The 15,668-nt window shown below is 43.1% G+C and overlaps 1 protein-coding gene across 1 annotated transcript in view; it reads right to left on the bottom strand.

The window, feature by feature from the left end:
* lingo2 (leucine rich repeat and Ig domain containing 2) overlaps positions 1-13,823 on the bottom strand; it is a 209,333-nt gene extending 195,510 nt beyond the window's left edge. Inside the window, exon 1 of the mRNA XM_084698782.1 lies at positions 13,485-13,823. The gene's annotated coding sequence lies outside the window, so the exon portion shown is untranslated. The remainder of the gene's footprint in view (positions 1-13,484) is intronic.
* Positions 13,824-15,668: the final 1,845 nt, after the last annotated feature.

The following is a 15,668-nucleotide window of genomic DNA, read 5'->3' as shown; positions in this document are numbered from 1 at the left end:
TTGTTTGAATTGAAACTTTCATCCCTACCAAGTAGTAAGAGGGAAATATTATGAAAAACAGCTACTGGAAATGGGATATCCTCACAGACTAAAAAAAAACGCATCACAGAACTATATCCCAGACTGTCAGAGACGGTACACGCTTGAACCTTGTCACTGTCCTTGAATACTCTCAACAGAAAAGATTGCGTTCTCTGTCCTGAGGCAGGGAGGCCAGTAGAAGGCTGGGCGATACTTGCTGTTGTTAGACCACACTCACAACAGCAACCATGGCTTGTTATTGACGTGCCGATGGGAGGCCAGTAATCCGGCAAGAACATAGACGCTGGTCCTGGAGGGATGGGGTCCAGAGCACAGAGAGGACAGGGTCAGCAGATAACGAAAACACAGTTTTCCTTCATGATGACGTGAAAGCTGGTTGGCAGCGAGGAAGAGGGAAGGCCTGTTTGGATGTGGGCAGCTCCAGAACAGAGCTTGTGACCCGTCAGGGTTGTCACCTGTCAGAGGCCCCGAGGCCGATCCAACATCAGAGAATCACTGCTCCTCCTAATTATTCTGTAATCACACACTAGTCCTCATGACATACTTTAACCACAGAAACAAGACAGCAGAACACACACAAATCCTGTCTGGCGGCCCATTGGACAGACAGATTTCACACCCGTCACTACGAGTTCAGATGATGGACAAGTGATCGTGGGTATTTCTGTCTCCTGATGACATTTCAGTCTTCTGCTAACTTTTTACTGACTGACTTCCAGTGACATTCCTTCAGACCCTAGACGTCATGCGTACTTCATTGTTGGATGTAAACGTGTACTGTGGAGGTGTGCTAGATGCTCTGGTAAACTCATTTTCGTGTGCCCATGTTGGAAGCCACTTCACAACCTCCGTGGTTTATTTTCATCTGGAGATGCATTAGCATGAAGGCAATTACGCTCTGCCTGTGAGGTGAATACGTTGCTTGACCCTGGCCTGCATTTGAACAAGGTGTTTGTTTAGATTAGAGTGAGAGAGAGAGACAGCGAGACAGAGAGAGAGAGAGACAGAGAGAGAGAGAGAGAGAAGGAGAGAGAGAGAAACAGAGAGAAATAAAGACAGGGAAAGACAGAGGGGGAGAAACAGAGAAATAGGGGAAGAGAGAAATAAGCAGAAAGTGAAAGTGAGAAGAGTGAGAGGGAAACAGAGAGAATTCATACACAAACTGCGTAAGAAAACAACACTACACAGATGAGTAAAAGAGTTCATTAGTTATTTAGTTAGTCAAGTTAGTTATTGATTGAATGAACTTCCTGGGTTAGCATGTTGATCAGAAGGTGTGGAGAGATAGTGTGCACATCCACAGTAAGACAAAAGGATGGTTTAGATTCTCAACATGTATGAACATTATAAATAAATAAGCAGTAGCCATTTTCCTTCCTTAGGGAAATCAAACTTTCTCAATTCAGACCAAAAATGACACCTTCTCATGGAGAAAAGGAAAAGCTGACAGCTTGAAATGAGTTTGTAACACTTGATGATGTTGCTGGTCCGGAAGACAATTGTATGAGTGCTTCATCATATTTCAAGTCACAGCCACTTTCCTGAGTGAAATAAATCATACCAGACTCGCTCAATTGGCGTTGAATATAAGTTTTAGATCTAGTGAAATGCTTACGCCAAACACAATGCACAAAAAAATACTAGACAGATTAATATTGATTTAATGGTCAACCTCCACCACCTCCACCAACCTTACTTTGAGAATTGGAGATGGTTGGAGAAGGAGAGAAGTCTCCATACTGACCTACTGAGTTGGCTTTCTCCAAATGAAGCCTACTCCCCTGCTAGATATCCTAATAGATCTATGATTTCTTTAAATTGTTTTACGACTTATTGTGTCATCCAAAATCAAATGCACAAAATAAACATTGTAATAGTTGCACAGGATAGTTTTACTACGTTTTAGACTAGAGACCCTGAAACTGCAGTACAAGGAAAGAACACTGTCTAGACTAAAGTCATGTAACTCCTAACTATACTGTACACTCACAATTCCTGGAAGAAAGTTGAATCATCCTGTCTGTTTGGCAGTGCTACAAACAGAAGCCTGGAGTGTAATCACTATCATATTGGCTTAAGGGAGAGTGGATTATTTGCTTTGCAGGAACACAGGCACTGAAAGTAGACAATGCTCTGGGGGCTGGGGGGCTAGGCCTCCCTATGGGGGATTGGTCTCTCTTGAGGGGGGGCTGGGGGGCTAGGCCTCCCTATGCGGGCTTGGTCTCTCTTGAAGGGGGGCTGCGGGCAGCTACAGCATGAATAGGGGACACAAAATAAAACGGACAAAACGGTTCAAGAGTCTCCAACACTTGAACTTGATTTTAAAAGCCGCCTCAAGATTCCACCCAAAAAATGAAAACAGTAAATAGCAAACAAAGCACGTTTGAAGAACGAAGACCCACAACGCCTCGTGGTTTAAGGAGGATATCAAGTGCAGGGCCTTGCTGCATGTTCTCTCTGCTCTGCGGGTCTGCATGCCCAGCGCAGATGGAAGTCATCTTGACTAAAGAGGAGGCAGCAATCTGAAAGAGCCACGCCTGAACAATAACCTTGAAAAAAAAATGAGGGCTAAAATCCTTTTTCTTTGATTTCTTTCTCAGACTTGTTTAGATTCTACCTATTTCTTTGTTTCTTTCAATTCAAGTACCATTCAAGCTATCTGACATAATGAAATCTCACTGCTTTCAGGAAGGACGTATTTTTCATTGCAGCATTTTCACCTCCACCTTGTTAGCAAGAAAATCACTATGACATCAAATATTCAGATTGACTGGAAATTAGTACTTAAATTTAATGAATGGACATTCATTAATGTCCATTCATACACAGTATCAACTGTATCAATGTTTGCCAAATTAATGAAAATGTAAATTTTTAAACAATGTACTGGTCCTAGCTACTGTACATCTAAGTCTTGGCATGTTGACAACAAAGGAACAGTCTCCAACCTTAACATTTTCCCAATTTCAGTAATTCAGGGGCATCATCTTTTCCATTACACATGCTTACCTCAAAACTACAGATTGTGCTCAGGGACTTAAAGCACTGACACAAGCATGTTAGTTATTTCACCGGGGTGTCTCCAGTCCCAAGCCCCAGCGGATGTCATCAGATACCAGCAGAGTCAGAATAGATCACCTCTGTTGGGCACACATAACCTCCGTCGCCAGTGAACCCTTATTTGGTCTCCATGGTAATAAGGAGGGGCAGGCCGTCCTCTCCTTCAGTCCTCTGCAGCACAAGATGACACTGCCTATATGACGCAATGTGACGCCGTCATGGCTGACATTTTCCAGTTTCACAATATAGGAAACTATGGGAACGCAATCACAAGCCACCAGAGAACATGATATTAATGGACCAGGCCACAGACAATATGCCTCATCCAAAGTGTCAGTACAATATCAGAAGGGTTTAAACAAGGTAACACAGGGAGAGAAACATTGTGGTGGAGTTCCTCACAGAGACTGTAATTAATGTTCCTCATATTACAAACCCATTGTGTGTGTGTGTGTGTCTAACCACTGTGGCTTGAAACCTGGCACAAAGACCTAGAAGGACACAAATCCACATCCACAAAGCGGTCTCAGCATACTGTAGGAGCAGGACACGGATAAGTGGACGAAGGCTTTGTAAGACTGTTTGCACTGTCAGTGTGGGAGTTGATCAATACAGAACTCTGTCTATGAGAACGCTATGTACTGTTCAGAATAAACAAAACTCTGAGAGCTGCTTTCTGTTCTTGAAAGTCTAATCCTGAAGCAGGTTTCCTTTCCAGGTCTAGTTTTACCTCGGCGACCCCAACATGGCTACTTACACACCCTGACTGACACGCAGCAACCTACAGCTTCTTGCTACAGACAGCAGAGGACAAACTCTTTTTTTAGTGTCCTGTAGACCATTATTAGATGCTCATTCCATCAAGAGGCTGCCATAGGCAGCATCTGCTGACATCCAACATTGGTCAGGGTTAGTAGATAGTAGTTAAAAATGTTGTTAATAAATTATTGATTAATAAATATGAAGTATTTATAGATCATCTACATATGGAGGAATATGAAGGGTTGTCCTGTGGTGAAATCCTGTGTGGTGTTGCCAGGTCTGCCTCCCAGATACCTCCCGGGACAACACAAGCCTGGGCTCAGAGAACCAGCCGGAGAAAGCTGGTGAGCCAAGTTCAGTATTACGATATACTAAAGAACTGGGGCCATTTCCATACAAGTTTTTGAAGAGGGTCATGATTCACAACCATTCTCCATTTCAGAAAACTAGTGCTTATTAATGACCATGAATTCAAATACAATTGACCCCTGATCTGCTGTAATATGAATATTAACTATGAAGGCAGGAGTCTGTGTGTGTGTGAGAGGGTCCGTGGCTCGATTATCTCGAGAACCAGACACTTTATGAAGCAGGAATTTGCCAAGTGTGTTGTTCAGGACCCAAAGACACGCAGTGTTGTGTGTGATGCTAATTGGATGAGCGATACGCTGCCATATTGAGCTGCACTTGGTGATGGAGCCATGGATCTCTCCAGTATGGGATCTCTCCACGAGGCAGGATATGCTCTGAGTCTCCTTGTTTTCCGGACCACAAAAGTATTTCACTCAAACGGGCCCTGCACTTACATCTAATTTCTTTAAAAGAGCTGAATAATTAACCAGACCAAAGATTAAAACGTAAAACATAAATGTTCCAACTGCCATACGTCAACCTGACCGTACGATCCGAGACACTCCAGGTGGAACCAGCTGAGGTTGAGACAGGTGAAGTGGGGCACAGTTATACTGTCAGACGTGTCATTTTCTAAATCTTTCTCATCAAGGTATGTTTGTGTCATTAGCCTCAGGGTCAAAAGTCTCTTCACATCAGCGTTCATTCAGGAAGCTTGTGCTGGAATTGTTCAACTTCACAGCATGGTTTGTGCCACAACATACCAAAACACAACTCTTAAACAAAACTCTAAATTAGAGGAGACTGTTCAAGCAATTTGAAAATCACTGTTTGCGATACAGCCAGATCTTGTGCGCAGATAAGACATCAAAAGTTGACATTGTACGTGAAGAGGACTGGATCATGGATAGATACATATCTGAATGTATTGTGACTACATTCCTTCAGTAGAATAAGTCTCTTTCCTAGCACAGCAGGGTGTTCTTGTTGTTTAAGGGCCGTGGGAGAAGAACTCACACCTGCTCTGATCTTTAACGTGAAGGTTGCATGGAACAGGCTGAGAGTGGAGTATAATACAGAATGATTAACACTTGCACTGAATTCATGAGATCAGCCTGAAGTGTTTTATGTTTATTGATGTGAATAGTTTTTGACATTGCCTGAGTAAATCCAATCCACATAACACTTCTACGTGCTAAGATGTTATATTCTGAAGTGATGAAAGAAAAAAAAGAAAAAAAGTGTCGTTATCTTAATGTTGAAGTGTCTTGTTTTGAGGGGAGATCTGTTGTCACATGCCGGTTGAAGATCCATCTGAAGGCATGAGTCCCAGAGCAGGAGAGGAGGAGCCCTGTGACAGCACTGAGGTCATCTCTCCCGTGACACATGCTACTGTTCCCCTCGCTCATGTATACTGAAGCACACCAAGTCACCTACCCCCCATCTCTGTCTGGATTAGCATGTAATCAACTTCACGACATTCCTCTGTTACAGTATCTACATTGTTGTTGTTGTTTAGTTTTTTTCTTTGTGACGGTAACATATTTAAATCGAACACATCCTGTCAGTCATTCTTCATTCAGAGTCTTCAACTACACGTAACAGTAACTGGCTTAATTCCACGAACACAGACTGCCAACTTGCTGGTTTATCTCTCAAAGTAAGAAAGGACTCGATCAGTATTCTCACAGCTTCACCACAGGCTTCTGCCATCTTCACGAAAACAAGCGTTGACGAACACTTCCAGCTGTCGGCCCAGGGTGTCTGATCCCGCCTCTGCGGATGACCTTTCTCTCCTTTAGAAACTCTGTCCACATGGATGTTGATTACTCTAATCTCTCAGAGCAAAGAGTGCCCGTGCCCTCAGGACAGTCAAGCAAACCAGCTTCAAACTTTCATCCAGCAGTAAAAGTCAAGAGGATTCCCACCAGGAGCAACAACAGACTACGGAGGGGGAGAAGAATGCCAAAGTTCCCTTGTGGTGCTCCCTGACAGAGGAGCGCTCTGACATCACCAGTTCGGCACGTGGCAACGATGGGTCCACAAAGACCCAGGTTGGCCCCGTTTGATTTAGTTTTTAGTTTTTGGAAAAATCCGGCAAAACCTCGGATGTCAACGGAAAAAATGGAGGGCTTGTCTGCAGGAGACAAAGTGCTGGAGCTATTAGCGCCATGGAGGCCAAATGCACTTGCCGTTGAATGTCGACACAAACGACTGCTAGGGGGGCAGAGGGCCCCTCCGCTGGAACCTCCGACAGATTATCATTAGTGTCTCCTCTTTGATTGATATGGCACATTTCCGATGGCAGGTGCTCTGCTTGGCTCTGAAGCGCAGTCCCTGGTGATTAATCTGGTATTAAGATGCATCTGGAGGAGTCTGGCGCCTGCATGACAGACGGCTGTCGTTCAAAGTGTACTTAATGTTGCAGTGTAGTGGGCGGAAGCCGGAATGAGGTTTTTCCATCATGCAAATGAAAGCATCTGATTGGGGTTCTTTGTTGAATGGGATGATGCAACGATGCAAGTGAGAGATAAATAATTCAGCGTATCATAGAACTACGATATGGAGCCAAGCCCACACACACAACATCTTTAATGATTTATCTTCTGACAAGTAAGGAGGCTCTGTTGAACTTGTTAAGTAATGATGGATGACGTCTGGGTAACACAGATACAAGTGCTTGTAATAAGTGTTAGTTAATCAGCAAGAAAGACTTAGTCAATTAATACATCTTAACACATTTTAATGTTAAACCATCTAATGAGGCCCTGATGTGTATTGCAAACATCTGGCTATTTAGAGTTACCAGTTTGATGTGCCACAGGTCTTGGGGATCACCTAGGTGGATGGTGGGGGGAGTAACACAAACAATACAGGACTGACTTCATCAAATGTTAAAATGTTCTCTGCTGTGGAGGGCCTCTCTAGCTCTTGAGGAAGGCCAGAATTACAAGCGGTATGCTACCTTCAGGTGTGACCAGGGCTCGAAATTGGCACCCGCCAAGCACCAATGGCGTGTAGACTTTTGGGCTGGCGACTAAATTGTGTCCGATGCTCCACCATTTGCAGAGTGAAATTGCGGAGTACAGCTCCCGACTACCGCGCCCGTCAAGGAAAAAAAAAAAGCTTGCAACTCCACCAGTTGTGTGCGCATCTAGGTGGCAGAACACCGGGAAGATAACAGTTAGGAAATTACACGGATGATACAAATAGTTAGATTTAAAAAGGTCGAGGATGACAGCATTTAAGAGAAAAAGCAATTCCCCATTGATCTGTCACATCAGAATTTTGATTTGGGTCACAAGTGTGTCTCCAGATAGACCGCATAGTCTTACTAGGCGGCAGCAATGTCTCTTTCTTGGTCGCGTCATGTCACAAAGTTCATAATTTTACAGTTTGGTCAATTCTACAACAAAAGTTTTACAACAAAAAAGTCAAGCAGGGCATTTCAAGAGATATGGGAATTCTGCTTTTAGCCAGCTGGTCCGATGCGAAGACCAAACCTCATGGACAAGGACAACCCATCTCACACTGAGCAAGAGGAGTAGTAGGCCACTAGCCTGGCTGCCAGCCCAACTTCTCCCCGCCCCCAAAACAATTTAGTCGGGAAGTTGGGTCTGGAGGGTCTCGTATTGGGAACAACTACATAAAACCAGGATTGGGACGGACCGACGAAATTGCCAGGGCGGGCTTTATACGATGATGGACAGATGATCAACAGTAACGTAATCAACAACGTCACGAAAAACCCCACGGGTTGAATTTGTTTTCAACAAACAACATATCACATTGCTCTGATTGGTTGTAGGTCTATCCAATTGAGCGTGGAGGCATTTGTTTTACGAGTTCGGTTGAAACACTCCCTGTAGTCACAGCCCAACGGAGAGTTTTCAGACTCATATTCTGACTAGAATTATGAGTATGACAACGTCAGGCTAGTAGGCCCCTGGAACCTCCTGAATTAATAAATTATTTCAAAAAGTAAAATTGGTTGATTTTGTTTAATCCATCCTGAGAGTGATTTACAATGATATTAAAATCATAGGTAAAGGTTGTTTGTGTCAAACAATCTCAGAGTACTTCTGAAATGCCAGGTTTAATTTTTTATATTATTGGCTGGCAATTTTTTTTCATCTACCAGCCATTTTGGCTGGTAAGCCAAAAAGTTAATTTCGAGCCATGGGTCTGACCATAACAGTCTGCATGCTTCTTGAGGTCTGACCATAACAGTCTCCACCAAGACATACAGGGTTCCTCCTCAGTGGTCAGAGGTCAAAAGTCTACCTTGTAGTACCTTCCTTGCAGTGAAAACTCACACACACAGTGAAAGGAGAAGAGTGAAAGGAGAGTACCCATCCATCCATCATCTGCCGCTTTACCGGGGGTCGCAGGGGCAGCAACCTAAGCAGCAAGAACCAAACCTTTTTGGTAAAACTTTTCAGATTGTATTATTTTTATTTTTTACTTTCACGCAATGAAAAGAGAGGAGTGGAGAGTGAAGAACAAAAAGCCTAAAACAAAATAAAGCAGAGCACAATACAGTACAGTACAGTACGACGGCGTATGAGGGCCAGAGGAGGGGGGGGGGTCATATTCCGGGATTGAAGTCATAAATTTGCGAGAAAAAAAGTCATAGATTCTCAGAGTTTATATAATCACAAATTTGCAAGGTGTACTCTCTATTTTTTTCACAAATAGTTTTTCTACCTTTCAAAACTTTTTTTCAAAACTTTTCTTTTGTTATCAGAAAAATGTATAGTGCAGTGAAGTACTGATACCAGAAAAATCGACACAGAACGTTCCAACGCCATTATTGTGACATCCTAAGACCTGGTTCAGACAATCTGGTGGCTATTCAAGGGGCTATTCAACAATTTTATTAATTATTTCAGTTTTTTTCAGCTTTTTGTTAAATGGAAAGCCAGCCAAATCATGAGCTATGAATCTGGGATCAATAAAGCAGGCGGTCAGTATGATGCAGGGATATTTTTAAATACTCGCTTGTATGAATCATACCTGGCCTAGACTAGTGCATTTCACAAAGATGAAAATGAAATCTATTACATGCTGTGAACTCTCAACTATTTACCTCCCTCCTTGACACACACACGCAAACACACACGTGCACACATACACACACACACACACTCAAAGAAGGTAACCAGTGGTTACTTTGATGAAAGAGATTTTTCCTCTCTCTGGGTTTTCTCCTGTGTATTTCCTCTGCTTTCATGCTAGGTTGAGCTTTTCAGGCATTGTCAGGTTTGTTTAAATATTTAATAGGAAAAGGAAAAGAAACAAAGAGACTAAGTTGAGGTTAGACTTTCTCCTCAGGAACCTGTGGTATATTTCCCATGAAATGGTGTGTAATGAACTAGAATAGAAGTCGACTCCTGTGTGTTGGATGCCAGCCTCCTCTCTTTAATCCAAATGGTGAGAGTTGTCCCAGGTGACGTTTTAGCGCTAGCTGCTGTATGTTGGCCTGCCTGGAGTAACTGTACCCAGGTGGATCTGACCCTCAGCTACCACAAGCCAGCCTGCCTGTGCTTCGCTACGCCGTGTTAAAAATGCATGGACATTGTTTGTGCCATAGGAGGAGGGTATTTATATCTATCAGGTATACTGAGAGCCCAGTGCTGAATCATACACTGTGCTCGCCTCACAGTACAATATATATATCTTTGTAAATGACTGAATACAACCTTGGCTTAAGAAATCCAGAAAACGTATTTGTCATTTGTTTTCTTCCTGTACAACACTGAATGATGCGAGCAACCCAAAACTTCCTTGATACAAAAGAACCAAAGCTTATCAAATGCTATTTCTTATTGTTCGATGGTTATTTCATGATGGAGTCTCATAACATCTTCAGTAGAGGCCTCTCTGTGTGTGACAGCTGCAGGTAATTGGATCTGCCATACCTCAGACAACGGGTGAGAGATGGAACAACACAGAACTCAAATGGACAGACAGCATAACAAGAGGGAACTCAGAGGAGCAGTAAAGAGGAAGTGTTTAACAGGGAGGAAGCAGACAAAACGCAGTAAAGTAAAAACACGGAAATCTTAGCCGATGAAGGGGAATGTTGAATTAGGAATCAACGATCACATCAAGAACACCCTTTTCGGCACTGAAAGAATTGGGGAGCACAGTGCACAAACATTTTAGCCTGTCATATATTTTTTAAACAGGTGTAGGGAAGCCCTGTGCACCGATGAAAATATGTGTGCGTGTGTGTGTGTGTGTGTGTGTGTGTGTGTGTGTGTGGAGACGGGGTGGGGTGAAACCCTGAAAATAGCTTGCTCTCATGGATGAGTGCAGAGGGGTTATAATGTCTGGGATGAGGGAAACCGTCTAAAGCATTATTAGATATGATTATACATTCATGAGGAATACGTCACAGGAAACAAAAACTGAAATCATCACTCAATTTCAAACTAATTTGTGTATGATTAACAGGACAACTGATCAGACATAACTTAATGTTATGCAGAAAATGATCAAATACAGCATTTATTATTGCTCTCTGACAGATGTTCAAACACGGTCATGGCCATTTCTTCGTGTTGCCGTGAGATTGATTTAGTCTTTGGATGTACAGCACATGAACAGAACAGTCACCCATGAACAGTAATCGAATTCTGTCTATTATTGTACAGTTGGGAAATAACAGGAGGAATGACGAGAGCAGCAGTATCAAATCCATGGAATTACCCCTGCCCGCTTGTCACAATCCAATTACTCTCTCACTGTTTGCCCCGGCTCCAATCCAAACTCCCCTCGCCTCAATTTATTCCTAGAGGTTAATCTCCGATTATGATTGTCTGTACATTTCCAGAGTGCACTGACCCTAGTGGGGGAGCAGGCTAAAGCATAACTGCACTGATGTACATATATCTGTGTTTCACTTGTGTTTCACTTGTGCCTTTTGTAAACTCCAAACACAACTGGACCCCTGAGAGTAGTGTGGCTCACAGAGCTGTCCTTAAGCCTCCAGGAACTCGAGGAGAGTAGACTATCGCTGGGCGAAAATAAATGAATCCTTAGTACTTGCAGGTTTTTGTCACATGGACCTGTGGAGGCGTTAAGAGGTTAGAGAGAGGCTGTAAGAGAGGCTGTAAGAGAGGCTGTAAGAGAGGCTGTAAGAGAGGCCAGGACAGATGCTGGATCCTTGTTCTGCTTACTAGCTTGTCTCTCTCTCTCTCTCTCCTCAATGAATTTGGTTTGTGGAGAGTACAAACTGCTAGTGATGGGTTCTCGCTTGGGTGCCAAGACTGACTTGTGGTTTGTTTTCTTATCCAGGCTTTTGCTTCTGTTCAAATTAAGATCAATTGGTGGTGATTTTCTACTAAACTACAAACGACCAAGAGACACATTGCTACTTGATGTACTTCAGCATGCATGTGGCTAAAGTACTGTTTTGGGCAACTGTAAATGAAATTCACAATACACAAAAGGTGTAGGCCAGACTCTGAACATGCAGGCCCCAAGATCAGCTCATTCACACCAGTAGCATTAGTATAGTCCTACATATAGAGTTAGTACTGCCAAGAAGCTTTCCAGTTATTTTTTCTCATAAACAAGGGATTAGGTTACAATAACAGGGGGGGAAAGCGTGGTCAAAGAATACTGTAATGGAGGAACCGTGCTGGGGGGGGGGGGTCCTGTCAGAGCCAGGCTGGATACTCACAGGACATGCATCTACCATTGGGCCAAAGAGATGTCCAACCACTGGCCTGCAAGTTAAACTGGCACCGCTTTACTCAGCAAAATCTGTTTCCGAGCCAGCTGGCTGTCTGAGAAAAGATGGTTTGTTTCCTTCCAAAATCACTTGAACCCGCTCAGCTATCAGTGGCAGCCGGTGTCAGGCTGCCGAATCTGGGGTTGTTCACCTAGAGGGGCCCTGGGAGATTGTCTCCTCTGGAGCTAACTGATATGGACTGAAGCCCAATTTCCTTTTGGCTAATTACCTTGGCCACCATATCAGTGCCAGTCCTTATCTGGCCTGTGTCCCTATGTTCTCTCTCTTCCTTTTCCCTCGTGAACTGTGCAGCTGTTCCCCCTGAAGAACACACCCTGACAGAGATGGTGTTGGTATTGCAGCAGCAACGGGACACACTGTACTTACGTCACAAACACTCAGTGTTGCTTGTGTTCCCCTCAATAACCCTAACCACTGCTGTTGACCAAACCTTTACTGTATCTAGGAATATATCATTTCAGAGCAAACCTCACAGCTATGACCTCAAATCAAAACCCAACACAGACCCAGATCTCTTATGATCAAAAAGCAATCCTCCAAAACTGCATTGTTCCATGTAATATGACAGTAGTGGCACCTTTTGCCCTTTCTGAGCCAAGCTGATCCTGTGGAACAAAACCACTTATGAAGTTTACTCAGTGCTTATGAAATTTCAAATAAATAATATTCTACTGCTAGTCCTCCACAGTGATGGTCCCTTTGCAGGCAGCAGTCAGACTGTATTGTTGCTATCTTTTTAGTAAACAGTCATGCAGAGCCTAGTGGCCATTTCATACTTGGTTAGGATTTTACTGGGAACTAATGTGAAATAAGAGGCCATTTTGGTGCAAGTTCAAGTGATAAAAATAAACCATCTGATAAACCCAGCAAAACTATCACCAAAATGAGAGAATCAAAACACCAACTGAAACAATGGGGAATAGCTTTATCCTTCCAGCATAGAAGGAAACATCTAGTTTTAATGTAGATATTGCATACCATAACACAAGCAAAGGATCAGTTATTCATCTATATTTGACTCAAGTTAGCATACAATCTGGGGGATTATATTGTTTGAATTTACATGTCTTAATTACCTACTCAGGTGTAGCCTACCCAGAGAATGCTACGATGTTACTGCTGAAAAGCATTACTTCACAAACAAATTAACTGCAGCAGACTTCGTAATACGTTTTCGTTTTATTATTTCATACTAAGAGAGAAACTGAGATTTTTGAAGGAATCGAGGAATCTCAATGAACTTTGTCTCTTCCGTGTGCAGGAAGTGCAGAGGGAGTGCACATAATGGCTTCCTCTATGAGCATTAAACATACAAATAAGTAATGCAGTTAAACCCTATTCCGTTTGGCCTCTCCCTGACCAACACACAATGTTCTTTTCTCAGCTACAGATTTGGGCAGATGTACAACCGAAGCTTTGACACCACATATCGCATGATATGCATAATGATTCTAAAATTATTCTAAAATTCAAAAGAAAAAAGAAAGGCAAAAGCACTTGTACTCACCTGCTGCAGTGGTTGTTTTCGATGCGAACTGTTTCTGCATTCGTTGTTGCTAGCTCGCTAGGAATGTGGTCGTACGTGGGCTAGCAACTGTTTATAACAAAAAATATAATCACATTTAGGGAGCTTTGCTACCCTCTCCTCCTGTTCTTTTCTCTGATGTCGTTTTTTAATCCCGTTCGATGATTGTGCGATTGTCAGTAACACTCTTGAGTCCGTCCTGACGTTCAGATTTTAATTGGCGCCTAAACTAATTCTTTCGTATGGACTAGTCACGAGAAGTCGAGACTTGACATTGGACAACTAAATAGGTGTGTTCGACATCGGCTGCATGAGACGATTGGCGAGAGTTGCCGCTTTTTATCAACCTTTCAAAACTTTATTTTGTAAACTTCTTTCCGGGGGGGGGGGGGGGGGGGGGGGGGGGGCTTTAGGTGCTGGTCGTGTATCGCCCTATCTGAACAAAATGACAGTTCTCTCTACGGTCAGCGCTCGGGCAAGTAGGTGGAACGTAAGAGAGATACACTTTCCAAATATCAGACGAGACAAAATCCCGGACAATTTTGGAATCCCTGCCGGACGCATTTTTAGGTCTCGAAAAGAGGACATGTCCGGGCAAAAGAGTAGGCTACGTCTGGTCATCCTACTGGTCCTCCGTGGTTCTATTGTTAATTTCTTCTCAAAGAAACCTACACCTATGTGAGCTAATATTCTAATTAACAATATATTATCTATAAAACGTTGACTTGAAATATTCTTTCGGAGTGTTGTGGGCTGCCTGGTTGCCAATGTGCTTGGCACAGCAGTGCTGAGGACTAACAGCTACCTGCTGCTTTGGAGCCAATCTAATTAAGCCTGGTTTAGCATGTGCATTCACCGTGAACGATTGGTTCTTCCTCCCGTCACAGTGTGGTGGCATGCATGTCCCTATTCTTTCTCAAACCGTCAAAATGGGACTCTCAGGTTTCAGCTGGTGAAGTATAAGCCCCGCCTCTTGATCCTTGACCTTTCTGTATTTGTCAAATGATTGGATGGGTATGGGTAAGATCGCAGCCGCCCCGACTTCACCTTAGGCTGTGCCATCTTTGCCAGACAAAGACCCAATTCTTCTCTGTCTGTGCTGGGGTTAAGGTTGGGGTGTAAGGCCCTTAGTAGGACTGGTATCTAGACAAGTGCTTCACAACCTTACACGAGGGGGTTAGGTCTCTGCTCGCAGGTTTTCACCCTGGCCTCTGAAAGCAAGAGCCTCCAGGGATTGCATTCTGAGTCTGTGCTCGCTGGAGTGCGGTGTGGATGAGAGGGGCAATGCTCTGGAGGGTTTCAACAGCCTGCATGGATCTGCACGCTTGTCTGGTTACAGCTACTCCCAGCACCAGGACAGAGCCAACAGAAGGCTTTATCTGTCATGGAGGGCCATTGAGTGGTTAATATATTACAAGAATGTCTTCATTTCTGCTGTCTGAGGTGGTAAAGTTAAAGAACAAAACATTTTTCTTTAATAATGTTGACTCACTGATAACTGAGTTTCATACAGTAAGTTTGTTTCCTGTAATGTAATTGGAGGTTTTATTGAGGGAATGTTCTGTTTGGAACGAGGACTGTGAACCATGCAGGCATGTGAAGAGGGAGAGTGAGGAGGGATCGTTTATAAAGATGAGGGACCAGGATGCAGAAAAACAGGACTGTGCAGTACTGCTGGAGGCTCTTCCACACAAACACATCCTGAAGTCCGTTCTCCAGAGGAGTAAGAAGCAGTCTTGGAAAACATCTAAATATACTTTTACAAGAAGCTTGTGGCGAGCTTCACTCAGGTTCACTGCTACACCTACACGATACACTTTGGTACCAAAAGGTTGATTTGTTATCGGTGAAGTGTTCGTATTGACTTTAAAAGGATATAATTGTTAGTTTTATTGCCCTTTTGACCTGAACAATCCAACATAGTTCTAAATTTGAAAATACTTATGAGTGCATTATTGATTGTTCAGCAAACAATGTGATTCAGGCAATTATTTTTATTGTTGGTTAATACATATGGTTCACTGAGTTAAATTTTAACAGTTGAAAACATAAAATATTATTTTAACCACTGTCTACTGTATTTGTCAGATAGTCAATTATTTCCCATATCATTTTCAACCTTGTGTATACATGCCCCAGATACAGAATAGATTCAGACATACACAG

This window comes from Hypomesus nipponensis, chromosome 1, assembly GCF_054491055.1.
Source record: "Hypomesus nipponensis isolate SF chromosome 1, ASM5449105v1, whole genome shotgun sequence".
In the NCBI taxonomy this organism is placed as follows: domain Eukaryota; kingdom Metazoa; phylum Chordata; class Actinopteri; order Osmeriformes; family Osmeridae; genus Hypomesus; species Hypomesus nipponensis.
Note: the sequence above shows the minus strand (reverse complement) of the source record. Positions and strands in the feature narration are given on the sequence as shown.